The 14,846-nt window shown below is 44.1% G+C and overlaps 1 protein-coding gene across 1 annotated transcript in view; it reads left to right on the top strand.

The window, feature by feature from the left end:
- The window catches only part of CLSTN2 (calsyntenin 2), a 403,373-nt gene that overhangs the window by 20,285 nt on the left and 368,242 nt on the right, over positions 1-14,846 (top strand). The window lies entirely within an intron of this gene.

Below are 14,846 nucleotides of genomic sequence, written 5' to 3'. Positions count from 1 at the left end.
AAGATTTATTTATTTATTTGATAGATCACAAGGAGGCAGAGAGGCAGGCAGAGAGAGAGAAAGGGAAGCAGGCTCTCCGCTGAGCAGAGAGCCCTATGTGGGGCTTGATCCCAGGATCCTGGAATCATGACCTGAGCCGAAGGCAGAGGCTTCAACCCAGTGAGCCACCCAGGCACCCCTAGATCATTTACATTTAATGTAATTATTGATATATTGGGGTTTAGGTCTGCCATTTTGTTTATTATTTTTTGTATGTTCTCTCTGGTTCTTTGTTTCTTTTTTAAAGATCTCTGTTGTTTTCCTTTTAAACAATCTGCTGTTTTTTCCTGCATTCAGTCATAATTCATTTTGATTTACCTATAGTATTTTCAAGTATATCTTTTTTTTTATAGCTATTTTAGTGGTTATTCTAGCTAGAATACATAACTTATCAGTCTACTGCTATCATTATTTTTTCAGTTTAAATGATATATAGAAAGCTTACATTTTTCCCTGTCCCTTTACCCTCCCTGTGTATAATTGTATTAAATATTTCTTTCACATACATTTAGAAGCATATCAGACTGTGTTATAATTTTTGCTTCAAGTGCCCAATATAATTGAGAAAACTCAAGAGGGGAAGAAAAGACTATTGTATTTACCCATATTTTTGTTTATCACATTCTTTCTTTTTCCCCCAGTATTTCAAGATTCCCTCTTTTACAGTTTCTTTTTTATTTCAAAAACTTCCTTTAACCATTCTTTCAGAATAGTTCTTCTGGTGAAAATTCTCTTAGTTATCCTTCATCTGAGAATGTCTTGCCTTGCCCTTCACTCCTGAATCACATTTTTTCTGGATATAGGATTCTGTTTTGACAGTTATTTTCTTAAAAACTGTTGTGATCTGTTCTGACTACTTTGGTTTCTGGGTAGAAATCTACTGTCACTCTAACTGATTTTTTTTTCTTCAATTTATTTATTTTCAGAAAAACAGTATTCATTATTTTTTCACCACACCCAGTGCTCCATGCAATCCATGCCCTCTATAATACCCACCGCCTGGTACCCCAACCTCCCACCCCCCTGCTACTTCAAACCCCTCAGATTGTTTTTCAGAGTCCATAGTCTCTCGTGGTTCACCTCCCCTTCCAATTTACCCCAACTCCCTTCTCCTCTCTAACACCCCTTGTCCTCCATGCTATTTGTTATGCTTTTCCTTATAGATGAGATGTTGTTCTGGCTGCTTTCAATTTTTTTTCTATGTCTTTTATTTTCAGAAGTTTAATTATGTCACCTTGGTGTGCACTTCTTTAAGTTTATCCTGTTTGATATTCACTAGACTTCTTGAATCTATAGGTTTGTGTCTCTTGTCAAAAAGGGGAATTTTCGGGGCACCTGGGTGGCTCAGTGGGTTAAGCCTCTGCCTTCAGCTCAGGTCATGATCCCAGGGTCTTGGGATTGAGCCCCACATCGGGCTCTGCTCGGCAGGGAGCCTGCTTCCCTCTCTCTCTCTCTGCCTGCCTCTCTGCCTACTTGTGATCTCTCTCTGTTAAATAAATAAATAAATAAAATCTTTAAAAAGGGGGGGGGATTTTCAGCCATTATTTCTTTGAGTATTTTTTTCAGCACTGCTCTTTTTTTCCTTCTCCTTCCAGGATTCCAGTGACATGAATGTTAGATCTTTTGATCTTTTGTTATAGTCCCACGGGTCCCTGAAGTTCTGTTCTTCTTCTTCTTTTTTTTTCCCCCCGCCTTTTAAGTCTATTTTCTCTCTCTTGCTCACATTGGGTATCTCTATTTCTCTTTTCTAGTACTGATTCTTTCCTCCATTTTGCTGATGAGCCCATCCACTGAGATTTTTATTTATCTTATTCTGTTTTTCCATTTGAAATTTCTAGTTGGTTCTTCATATCTTCCCTTCCTTCCTTCTTTCCTTCCTTCTTTTTTGTCTTTTTTTTCCTTTGTAATAATAATTTTTTTTCAGTGTTCCAAGATTCATTGTTTATGCACCACACCCAGTGCTCCATGCAGTATGTGTCCTCCTTAAGACCCACCACCAGGCTAGCCCATCCCCCACCCACCTCCCTTTAAAAACCCTCAGTTTATATCTTCCATTTCTTTGCTGAGATTTTCTACTTCCATGATGACTTCATATTTTATTTTGATTTAAGCATGTTCATAATTGACCATTCAAGCATTTTTACCATGACTGTTTTGTCAGATAAAATCTATCATAAAATCTTTGTCAGATAATTCTCATGTATCTGGTATCCCAGCAGTGTCATCAGCTGATTGTCTGTTTTTCATACAATTTAAGATCTTTCTGGGTTTTGGTATAATGAGTGATTATCTACTGAAACCTGTAACATTTTATATTATTCTCTGATACTCTGGATCTTATTTAAACCTTATGTTTTAATGAGCTTTTCTGCCACCACTCCAGCAGGGAATGCATGGGGGCAGTATCTCCCCCTTACTGCCAACCAGGGGTAGAAGTCCAGGTTCTGTACATGGCTTTTACTGACACCCGAGTTGGGGGGCCTCCTCATTACTGCTGGTTGGGGGGTGGGAATTTTCGCTTTTCATATGGTCTCCAGTGAAACTGCTGCGGAGATGGCTTCATTACAACTGGACAATGGTGAAAGTCCTGAGCCTCACCTAAGCCTCTTTTGACACCACCCTAATAGGGAGGGGAGAAGTTTCCTCATTACTGTCAGGGGAGGGTGGACATTCAGGCTCCTAACATGGTTCCACCGACACTGTAGGAGAATCCTTGTTATGGGCCACGGTTATGATCTCTACTTGATTATCCCGGATACCATTTCCGCCAGGATGTTGGGGTATATACCTCACTGTAACCTCATGAGAATGAATGTCTAGGATCCCAACTCAGCCTTTCCTGACATGGGTAGAGGTGAGGCCACAGTTTATGTAGTGCATGTCTGAATAGAGTGGCAATTATCTGGAAGTTATTTTTCTTGCTGGATTGCTCCTTTCATGGTCCTTAGGCTAGAAAGAGCAACCTTTTCTTTGGGGTGTTGTTATTTTTTGCTCTTCCTGTTGGCATTTCTGAGTTGTAGTATTCCTCAGCTCCAAGTTTGGGATATATGAATCAAACCTTTCATTTCTCAGGTCCTGAGCTCCCAGACCAATCTGCCTTCTCTCCAATGTACAGAATATTCCTGTGTTTGTTTTGTGAATCTTGTCCAAGGCTTTTGCTTGTACTTAGTGGGAGGAATAGGTAAAAGTCTAACATTTTTCATCTATAAACATAAGCCCAGGCCTACCCAGTCTTGTTTTTTTTTTCCCCAAAAGAAGTAAAAAATCCAGAGCTGGGACGCCTGGGTGGCTCAGTTGGTTAAGCAGCTGCCTTCGGCTCAGGTCATGATCCCAGCGTCCTGGGATCGAGTCCCACATCGGGCTCCTTGCTCGGCAGGGAGCCTGCTTCTCCCTCTGCCTCTGCCTGCCTCTCTGTCTGCCTGTGCTCGCTCTCTCTCCCTCTCTCTCTGACAAATAAATAAATAAAATCTTTAAAAAAAAAAATCCAGAGCTTTTTTGTGTGTGAAACTCCCCAGGTTTTTTTTGTTTTTGTTTTTTAAGTTAGCAATCCAGTTTTATCTACAAAGCACTGTGTGGAGAGGCAGTCTACAGATTAAACAACACTGCTGGCTAAAGAGGCCACCTGCTGTGACCTCTAGTTTAAGCTACACAGGCAAGGAGGAATGAAGGGCTGTGGGTTTGGTACACTTGGAGGTTAGCACATTGCCAAAGAAAGGTAGTTGCCCTATCCCACATTTGCTTATTCATTAATTCATAAGAAATTATCACATGTCTACTGTGTGTTAACTACAGTGGTGAATGAGACAGCAAGGAGTTCTCACTCTGGAGCTTATGTGAACAAACAAAGCACACTATAGTAGGTGTTGTGATGGAGAAGTTTTCAGAAGTAGATGTGACTTTATGGAGAGCTCCTGAGGTGGGATGTCTTTCTCATGGTTAATCCTAATGGATTTCCTCAGGAATCCAAAGTCATCTTTCTTGTTATTTAAGATTGCCTGGGGGAAACCACATTGGCTCCAATGACAGTTAGAAGAGAGAGAACAGGTGCTTCTTATCTACATCCTGTCCTGGAAGCTAGCTGTAGTCTGAGGTAGCAGAACTCTCCCAAACCTCATAATGGGGGAAAGGTGGGAAAGAAAATCCACAGTCACACTAATGAAAGTCAAGGAAACAGGAGTGCTGATATCTGGACGCAGGGCTGGAGCATCATTTATCATTGGGTGGGAAGGACCTGGAGATGGAGGTAGAGATTAGAGGTTTCACTCAGCATGTTCTCACCTGGTCAAACCAGGAGCTGGCATGGAATGGGTACCACTTGCCATTTCCAGGGGAAAGAGGGAACAGGAATCGACCCAAGAAATTATCAGTACAAATTCCTTTGACCCTTTTTGGTCATCAGGGTATGAGAAAAATCAGTCCTAATTCTGAAGATGCATGTGTACCATTAGGTGCTCTGGAATCCCAACCAGCTTAAATACCCATAGAGGTGGAAACAGAGGTAATCCGGACAGCAAAAGCTGTGCCACTCTCATGTATTGTACAGTCTCAGGCTTCTGCATACAAACATTTTGTGGTGGAGCCAAAGTTTGAAAAGGCCAGAATGGAACTTTCTGTTTGGTTTGTATCTGAACACTATCTATGATCGCAACAGCAGCAAGGTTACTATGTTATGAAAAAACTATCTCTCTCCTGTTACACTCAGGTCTTTTCCATCTTAAAACCTTAAAATCTTCAGAGGTCTTTGGAAATTCCACATTTTTTTTTAGTTTTGGCAATAAAAGAAGTTGACTTACTCAGCTAGGAAAAGGATGATAAATACTAATTGAATTTTATTTTGCTGAATCCTGCAGCTGAAGATAAGGGAGCTTAAAGACATGACAAAAACAAACAAATAGCACATAGTTTGTTTTCCTGGATGGCAAATAGAACCCTGCCTGACTTGCAAGCATTCCCCCTTCCTCCAAATGTGAGAAGGTCACAGTCTCAGCTCACTGCTGCCAAGGTAGCTGTCCCCACCATGAAATGATTGTTCAGTGGCATTTACAGCAAATTGCAGAAAGGAGAAAGAGCTCGCTGGAAATAGACTGGTGTCAGACTATCATATCTCATAAAAATAATAAAAATAATAGCCATGCCAGTCTGCTCTGTGCCTGGCACTTTACATAACTTCATTTACATTCACCAATCACATGAGCTTGTTAAGTTGGCACTATTTTTGCTTTAAAGATAAGGAGACTTATCTTTAGATAAGTCTTAGGCTTAGAAAGATAAGTGACTTATTGAGATCACATAGCCTAGTAAATGTTGGAGCCAGAGTCCACATGGACAGCATCATTTGCTCAGATCCCTGGTTCTTAACTGGGGGTGATTTTGCCCCTAGATGACTCCAAACAATGTTCAGAAATATTTTTTTGTTTGTTTTCTTAATGGGTTGGGGTGTTTGCTATGGCATGTAGTGGGCAGAGAGCAGGGACACTGCTAAACTTCCAGCAGTGTACATGACAACCTCTGAATGATCTGACCCCAAATGTCAGTAGTGTTAAGATTGAGAAGCCCTCGTCTGGAAGACGGGAGGCCTCAGGCTTAGTTTCCACTCTGCATCTAGCTCAGAGCGTAACTTTGGAAAACTTACTTCCTCTTTTGGAACCTCAGTTTTCTTGCATAAATCAAGGGGATAGACTGTTAGGTCAGATTATCTCTAAGGTATTTGCAGCTTTAGTACCCCATGGATCCTGAGAAACTTTAGAATTTCATCTGTGGCTCTTGAAAGGACCTATGAATCATACTGAGGCTTCAAGCAAAAGTAAGGGATTTTGGAAGGCATAAATAAAACTCTGTTGTGAGGACACATGTGGACACTTATGCATTCAGCAATAGAGAAAAAATAATATGATGTCTTCACATCATATTATATTTGGATCTTAGTTGTTAAATTTTGACTTCTTACCACAAATAAGTTGCCCATTCTGAGCTAGCCAATAATTGTGTCTCTGTGGGCTGGCTGAGCTAGGTGTGGTGTATTGGTGCCTCTGGGGGAGGCAGGTCAGCTAATAGTGGGGTATTTGTGCTACCAACCACTATTTATATTATGGACACACAGACTCTGGCTACCACAAGACCTGCTGAGCCCTTAGCATGGCCAGACCACCTAAACCTTATCATAGCCCCATTCTTCTGGATAAGCCCCAATGGCCAGTGGAGGTCAGTGGGGAAAAAATTTTAAAAATTACTTCTTTGCTAACACACACATACACACCTACACACACACATCTACAAAAATTAACCCACATTTGGAAACAGATTAAATCTTTGCACCACTTCTTTTGTGTTTGTTTTATGAAGATTTGACTTCATCCAGTTTTTATAATTGTGGAGGAGAAACCTTCAGTATATTGAGGAGTCATTGTTGGTGCTTTTGTGAAGGTCACAGTGGAAAAAAAAGAATTTGTTTGAATTTTAGACAGGAGGATATTTGAGAATTGGTAAGTTAAGTCGGTAAAGTAAATTCTCAACTATCTCTGAGTCATAGGCTAGAATGTAGATGTGGTCATGGTTCAGTTCTTGCCTTGAAGGACGGGGCAGTCTCTTGGTGGGAAAGCACAGGAGAGCTGTGCTGGAGGCTGCTGTAGCCTTGGACGCCGTGAGGCTGGGTCAGAGTTGCGAGGCCGGTGAGCTTTCTGCAGACTGAATGGTTTCTGCATCATCAAGGCTGAGCAAGTGTCAGGCACACAGAGGCCTCGGTGAACATGCTGAGCATGCCAGACTGGCTCAGCTCTCTCTCTCAGAGCTCTACTCATGTTGCCTTGAAGGTGTTGCCGCACTCGGCTCTGTCTGGACTGGGAACTCTGTGAAGGCAGAAGCCCTGACTTGTTCACCTCAGAATCCCCTGCCTCTGGCCCAGAGCATTCCCGAGGAATGGAGGAATTCACGTACAACTGAGTGGTACTCCCAAGGGCTCTGTGTTCCGAGCACTGTGTGCTTCCCGAGGGCTAGAGGTAGTTGGGTGAGGCTTCAGGGATGTCAGGGAGCCTGAAATATGAGGTAGACAAACGTAGAGGGAGGCTTCTAGAGTGTGTATTGAGGAGGCAGGTTGAAAGTGCCTTTTCCTAGTGAGAATTGGCAGCTACTTGGTGTCTGAAGGCTTGTACGAGTCTTCCCTTGCTGTGTAACAAAGCACCGCAGATTCAGTAGCTTACAACACCCATTTATCATCGCACAGTGAGGCTACAGCCCCGGCAGTGTGGCTGGATCCTCAGCTCAGGGTTTTTCCAGCTGAAAACAAGGCATGGGCAGGGCTGTGTTCCCATCTGGAGCTGGGTCCTCTTCCATGCTCCCTGATTATTGGCAGAATTCAGCGTCTGTGACTGAAGGACTAAAGTCCCTCCTTTCTTGCTGGCTGCCAGCTAGGAGATGTCCTCAGGTCCTAAAAGCTCTTACAAAGATATATAGCACATAGTACATGCTAGGTACTTCACATAGATTATTTCATTTAACCCTCTAGCAGGGGCCAGGAAACTTTTTCTTAAAAGGTCCAGCAGTAAATATTTTAGGATTTGCAGGTCAAGAGGAAACATCAAGCCTATTAGGTAGGTACTTAATATAATCATATAAAATGTAATCATTTAAAGATGTTACAACCATTCTTAGCCTGTGGGCTATAGAAAAAACTGCTTGCTGAATTAGCCTGTGTAGATGGTAGCTTGCCCTCTTCCTGTTCTGAGCAATCTAATTAGTCTAAAATATTATAATATTTAGAAATGGATAAATGGCAATGCAGAGCCTTTAGGTTATTTCCCGGACTTTCTCAGTGTCCAACTGGGTCTGATTCTGATTCCAGGTCTGGTTCTGCAAGGCCTGACCAGCACCCACATGTGCAGGGATGCATCGTCTTCCTTTTAGACGTTAACTTCCTTTCTCTCAAGTCCCCACAAGGGTGACAGGGCCAGAGGTGGAAATTTAGTCTACCATGTGCCAGTTGTGAGGTGTCGAGCAGTCATTCTGTTTGTAACCTGTTTCTTCTCTCTGATGTCGGTGGAGTGCTGCCTTAATCTTGATCTGGGCTCTTGGCCACTGGCTGACAGCAGCTGGTGAAGGTGGTTAGGGCCCTTCTTGGGAGGAAATGAGAGAGTCTTCGTGGATGCCCAGGCTTATCCATCAGATAACCCTTCGTCTAATCATCTGCACTCTTGCCTGACCATCAGAATCCCCTGGGAAGCTTTCTAAAAAATCTTTAAAATCAAATTCATAGGCTTTGTCCCTAAAAATTCAATCCAGTAAGTCTGTTTTGAAACTTTCTAGGCAATTCTGACACAGAGCCAGATTTGAAGCCACTAAATCGATCAATGCTTCTAAGCAGCTGGGGTACTTCTCAAACCCGGAGCCTCCCAGACCCCTGCCCGAGTTACTGTCACTAGGGATGATGGAGACACAGTAGTCATGTTTTCTCCCAGTCTCCTTCTGTCCCGGAGTCCCCACACATGCATGTAGCTTCTCTTCTCAGAGACTGGGCCAGTGAGGCTGGGTGAATTCTGGATAGTAAGATGACTAACAAGTGCCATGGACAACTCTGATGTTCTCCAAAGTCTGCCACGCACTGAGATGAACAAATCAAGTGAGTGCACCTGGCCATCAGGTGGACTCAGTAGAGTTTCCTTCTAGTGATCACTTAATTAGAACTTAATGACATTTAATCCTAATCAGACACCAAATGTTAGAAATTGCGCAAAGGTCTTTTGAGTTTAGTGACATTGAACCCAAACACTGGGACAAATATAGCTCAGATTCTGGCTGGAGGGCATTATTTATAGAGAATGGAGCAGCTGGTGGCAGTTTCCAGGTGCCTCCTAGGAGACCTTGAGTGCAGGCGAGAAGGCAGTTCAGCTCAGAGAAGTCTGTATTCTACATAGAGCCTCACACCTCTTTCCTTGGGAGCTTCACCAGAGGCAGGAACTGTATATACTGGTCGCAAGTTAGTCTTTTATCAAAGTCATCCTAAAAGCCAAGATCTTTTGCTTTCTCTAAATGACTTTGGTTATTGTATGGTGCAGTGGTTCCTACACATTTTCACCCTTCTTAAGGCCTGGCTCAGGGGGCTCCCGTGGGCTAAGCTTTCCAGCCCCTCCCCGCCCAGGTGACACATCACCCAGTACTTACTTCTGCAGGACCTTGACCAAAACCTGGGAGTTCCTTTTTCGTCCAGCAATCTTCTCTCCCAGTGTGACCATGCTATAGGCAGGGAAGTGACCTACTTGCCTCTAGGTCCCCTGTCCTCACACAGAGCAGAAGTGTCTGCTAAATGAGAGCTTGATCAATGAGTGGAAAGCCCTACACTATTGCTTGAGGTGAGCACAACAAAGGCCCTGCCCTCAAAATATTTACTCAGGAGCCGAAGTTGACAAGAGACATGCTGGAAACCACTATGGTATTCAGAGACTGGGGACAGTGGTCTCAGTTCAGTGTGGGACATCAGAGGAGGCTTCAGTGTGGCAAATAATTGTCAAATTGGCCATTGGAAGATGAGTGGGCCCTAGTTGCCGCATTTATAAGGAGAAAGGAAACCAGGAGCAGAGACAGAGGGGATGCAAGTTGTGGGCTTGTCAAGGTTGTGGATGTTAGCCGCTTTGCTTGGCACAAAGGCCTCATGTATGGAGGAAGAGGGAGCCATGGTGAAAAAAAAGCAAAGGGACAAAAACATGTGTCATGTTCATTGCCAGTCTGGGAGTTCGCACTTGGTGGGGGCCCAGGGAAGTTTTGAGTGACAGGACTGATAGGGAGGTATAGGGTATCAAAGTGGCAGATTTGGGGCACAGTGAGAGTAACTGTGAATGCTCTAACTGTTGGTGATGCACGATACTAATTATTTCTTCAAAAAGTATTTACTGAGCACCCAGTATATGCTAATCCCTGTTCTAGAAACTTAGGATACAAATAAGTGGACCAAAAAGAGTTTTAGGTCCTTATAAAACTTATATCCCATCAGAGGTGAGAGTAAGACACAGACAGTAAATAATATGTGGTAGGTTAGATAAAGAATGAAAAGGGAGAAAATCCTGAAAAGGTAGAGGAGGGAGTGGGAAGTTGAGAGAGCTGGGTGGGCCTTACTCTGAAGACGATGTTGGAGGGAGGGTGGGAATGTGCAGTGTGTCATCTGGATGAAAGGGTTGCAGGGTGTTTCGGGCATAGAGAACGGTGAGTACAAAGGCCTGGGGCTGGGAGCTTGCCAGACTGCTTAGGGGAAGGCTGGGGTCAGAGAGGTAATGGGGGTGGGGCAGATCAAGCATGGCTTGTGAACCACGGTGAGAGCTTTGAATTTTCCTTTGAGTACAGTGGGAGCCATTGCAGGGATTGGGGCAGAGAAGTGATATGAACTGGCTTACATTCTGATAGGACCTCTCTGGGAATGGCATTGAGAGTAACTTATAGGAGGAAGGCAAGGGAAGCACCAGAAGGCCAGGTAGAAGGTGACTACAATCATCCAAGCTAGGAGTGCTGGTAGTCTATTTCAGGAGGTGAAAAATAGTGGGATTTTTGGTGAATAAGTTTTGAGGGTAGAGCGAGTAAGATTTCCTGATTTTTGAAGTGTGAGAGACACAGGGGTCTAGATGACTGCAGAGTTTTGTGTCCAAACTCTTCCCAAATAGGTGCAGTGAGTTTGGGAAGGAATACGGGGCATTCACTTTAGAATGTTCCATTTGCTATGTCTTCTAGAATCCAAGAAGAGATGTGAATAAGCAATTGGATACCCACATTTAGCATTTGGGAGAAAGGTCTGATTGAAGAAGTAAATTGAGAATTGTTGGTTTACAGCTAGTCTTTTAAGACATGGAATATTAAGATGTTCAGGAGAAGAGATAGAAGATAAGCAAAGGAGACTGAGAAGAATGGCCAGAGAGTTAAGAGGAAACCAAGATAGTAAAGTATCTGGAACTAAAGGGAAAGAGCTGGGATATGGAAGAGACCAGTGAGATGCTCCCCAAGCCAGTTCCTTTTTTTCATGGGCACATAACTAGACTACATTTCTCACCTTTCCTTGAAATAAGGTGCGTTCACATGACTGAGTTCTGGACAGTGAAACGTGGCTAGAGTGATGTGTGCTACCTCCAATAAAATCTCCTGCTCCATTGGCCCCAGGTCTTGGTGGAGCCTCCAGATGGGAGGATCTGGTCCCCTAATGACTGCGTGGAATAGTAACCACCCTCACTCACTCACACACACACACACACATGCACACACACACACACACACACACGCTTTGGAGTGCCTCACAGCCGAGAAATAAACCTTTATTATTTTCAGTCACTGAGAGTTGGGTGTTGGTTGTTACAGCAGTTAGTGAATCCTGAAAAATGCAGGGAATGATCGAGGGCTTTGGAAGGGTCAGGGAAGATGAAGACTGAGGAAGGATCATAGCCAGTAATAACCTGGAAGTCACTGGTGACCTGGAAAATGATGTTTTCAGGGAAGGATGAATGAAAGTCTGATTGGAGTTGGACGGTGGAAAGTGGGAAGAAAGAAGTTGGTAACAGTGAGTCCAGACCCACTCTCTATGACTGTAAAGGGGAACAAATGGGGTACTAGGTGATGGGGAAAGAAGGGTCAGGAAAGGGTTGTTTTATTTTAAGGTGGGAGAAATAAGTAAATCTTGTGCATTTGTTGGTGGGAAATGTCAACACTTTTCCTGAGACTATGGTGCAATTTGGCACCTAGCCCATGCCTCTGCCACTCACCTGGGACAGTTATTTGTTTCCACCTGAATAGCAAATGATATCGTTTTGAAAGGCCTCCTGGTGCCTGATTGATTTGTTAGGGAACCTGACAGCTTTAATGGACTTTTCTGACAAGACAATGGCTTCTCCTGGCAGTGCTTGCCTTGGAGAGGTTCCAGGGATGGTAATGAACAGCATTATGCTGGAAAACAGAGGAAGAAGAGGAGGAGGAGGAAGAGGTAAATGTTGCAGAGAGTTTACTTAACATGGACCTGAAGCATGCGAAGGAAGTCAGCTTTAAGGTCCTGTTTAACCCACTCAGCCACCTAGGTGCCCCTATTTAAGGTCATGTTTAATTAGCAGATGCCAGGGATGGGAACAAAGATATGAAAAAAATGTGTCTTGTTAGTGACCTGGTTAGTAGGAAACAACTAGGATTACCCCATGAGGATATTTCCTTTTGTGATTACTCTCCATGGATCTCCCTTTTCCTTCTCCCCGTTTTCCAAAGGAAAGGTGTCCTTTGGGGTGCAGGGTGGCAGATGAGAAAAACTTGACTTAAATTCCTGCTTCATCACCTTCTGCCTGTGTGATCTTGAGTAAGTCATTTGCTTTTTCAGATCTTCCATTTCCTCTTCTGGAATGTAGAAATCATCATAACCTAAATAGTTTATGGAATGTGGCAGGTGTCCACATGTGGTGGCCCCGTTATTATTTGGGACCGACGAGGAGACATGAGGGCCTAGAGAAGCCATCATGATAACACAAGTCACCGCGTGGGTCTCTTCTCCAGCCTGGTGCAACTTACCCTCTTTGTGCCTCCTTCCATTACCTACCTCACAGATTTGAGGGGAGTATTAATGAATGAATGCATGTGTGACACTTTGTGTCTGGCACATGATAATTTTTTGGTAAATTATCTGTTAGAATTATTTGCACACACCCACCCACGTGTGTGTGTGTGTGTGTGTGTGTGTGTGTGTGTGTGTGGTTTTGTGTTAATTTGGGGAAAGGCACATCTCCTTGCTGGTTGGTTATACTTAACATGAAACCTGGGCAGAACTTGGAGATGGGAGGAGGGATCTGGAACTAAGGATGGCAGTGTGATGCTCAGCCTGTCTCTTGTTCCGTCTATGCCCAAAATGGCCCTTCCTGGAGGAGCCAGATATGCTGCGGGGAATCTCCGTCTGAGGGGAACATGAGCCGCCTTGAGGTCCTTGAAGTTGCCTAGGGACTTATTCCCCTATTACTGACCCTGAGACAGCCAGACTACAGTGGATCTCAGGCCTGCCTCCCCTCCATTCTGGTTATCTGAGGCCACTGGGAAGGGACTGGCAGTCCCTAATGACCGTACGATGGTGGACCCCCATCATTATTGACCTGCTAATGATTCTTAGGGGCTCTAACTGTGGTGGGGTGTGGAGCAGTCAGGAGGTATATGAGAAGAGGGCAGACATTTTCTGTAAGATGTGGCTTTTGTTTTACCTGTGACAAGGTAAACATTATTAAGTATATCTTAAAGGTAAGGAAGTTGAAAGAGAGGTTGTGAAACTTGCTCAAGATAGACAGCATCCAAAGGGATTTGCCAGCATCTTAACCCAGGTCCTTCTGACACTCAAATACTATATTGTTTGTTTATTTGTTTGTTTTTTAAGAATTTCTTTATCATTATGCCCCTGTGTGGTTCAACTCAATTCAAATGTTTATGGAGCTCCTGTTGAGTCCTCAATGCTGGAAAGGGGCAATATATGCACAGAGGCAGAAGACATTGTGCCCACCTGTGAGGAGTGCTCAGTGTAGACAGTGAAGCAGGGGTTCAGAGAGAGGCAATCCTAAGTACTTTCTGGCTCATGAAAGGTGGGACTATCAGAGACATTAAACTGAGGTTGGTGAGCAGAGTGTTCAGAAAGTCACGGAAGAGGAGTGAGGAGGCAGGATTAGATGTAGTTGTTGCTTAGACTGACCCCACACAGCCACATTCTCTGCATGTTCACAAGGCAGGTCTTTGTTTGTCAATGAAGTCATTAATCAAAACACCATCTTCTACTCCATGAGGAATGAGCATCTACTGTATACAAGCACTGTGCCTGGGACTTGAGCCCAAAATAAGGCAACAGCTCCTACTCCCTGATCAGTGAAAACAGCCATGTCTCACAAAGCTCCAGACCTGCAATCCCACTGGTCAGCCCTGGGGCTGGGTGCAACTCGTGTGGATAGCACCCTGTCATGGACATGCGCTGTGCCCCTGGGTGCTGGGAGCTTTATCTTCTGTCCCCAAAGAAAATACATCCGAATGCACAGGAGTAAGGGATTTTATTATAGATATAACCTAGAATCCACTCCTATTAAACAAAATGAAAAGGAAATCATTCACAAACTTCAGAACATTTGCTTTTATTAGTAACAAATTACTGCCTGTGGAAATACTGCTGCTGAAATCTATAACTATAAACAACTCTAAATTAGTCTGTTCATGGGACCGGGAGGGCATGTTACCTGGTAGTGGAGTCAGGGAGTTGAGAGAGGCAGGCAAAGAACCTGCAGAGACACCTTCTTCTCTGGGGTTGGAGAAGTGGGCTTAGCAGGAGGCAGAGGCCGAGAGGGAGGACACGCTCCTCCTTTGGGGAGGCCATGCAGAGCCCCTCAGGGCTGCCTTCCCCACTTGGAGGCAGAGGCCAAGGCAGGGGGCAAGGATGAGCAGCATTGGCAAAAGGCCCTAAAGGAAGGGTTTGAGGAATTGAGGCCCAGCCTCAGTGTGTGTGCAAATGTGTGGAAATGTGTGCAAGGTGCTTCAGGTGGGTCTGGCTTCCTTAATACCTATCTGCTCTTACCAAGTATGAGGACACCTGACACGTAATAGCCAAACATGACTCTTATCTTCCAGACCTGAACAAGTTCTCCAGACCGGCTCTCCAGGGCTTCTTCTTTTAAATAATGTGCTGCCAAGTGGATTCAGAGCAGCTGGGGGGAGCGGCTGAGACCAGGTTTAAAATCTCCCAGTGAAGCCCTCTCTGGACCCTCTAGGGGGACATTTGTAACTACCCTGCTAGAATCTCTATTTAGGGACGGTGTGATGGGTGGTCTTCTTTGGACACTGGTGGA

The sequence above is a fragment of the Neovison vison genome, chromosome 6, assembly GCF_020171115.1.
Source record: "Neovison vison isolate M4711 chromosome 6, ASM_NN_V1, whole genome shotgun sequence".
NCBI classification, from domain to species: domain Eukaryota; kingdom Metazoa; phylum Chordata; class Mammalia; order Carnivora; family Mustelidae; genus Neogale; species Neogale vison.
This window is presented reverse-complemented; position numbering and strand designations above follow the sequence as displayed.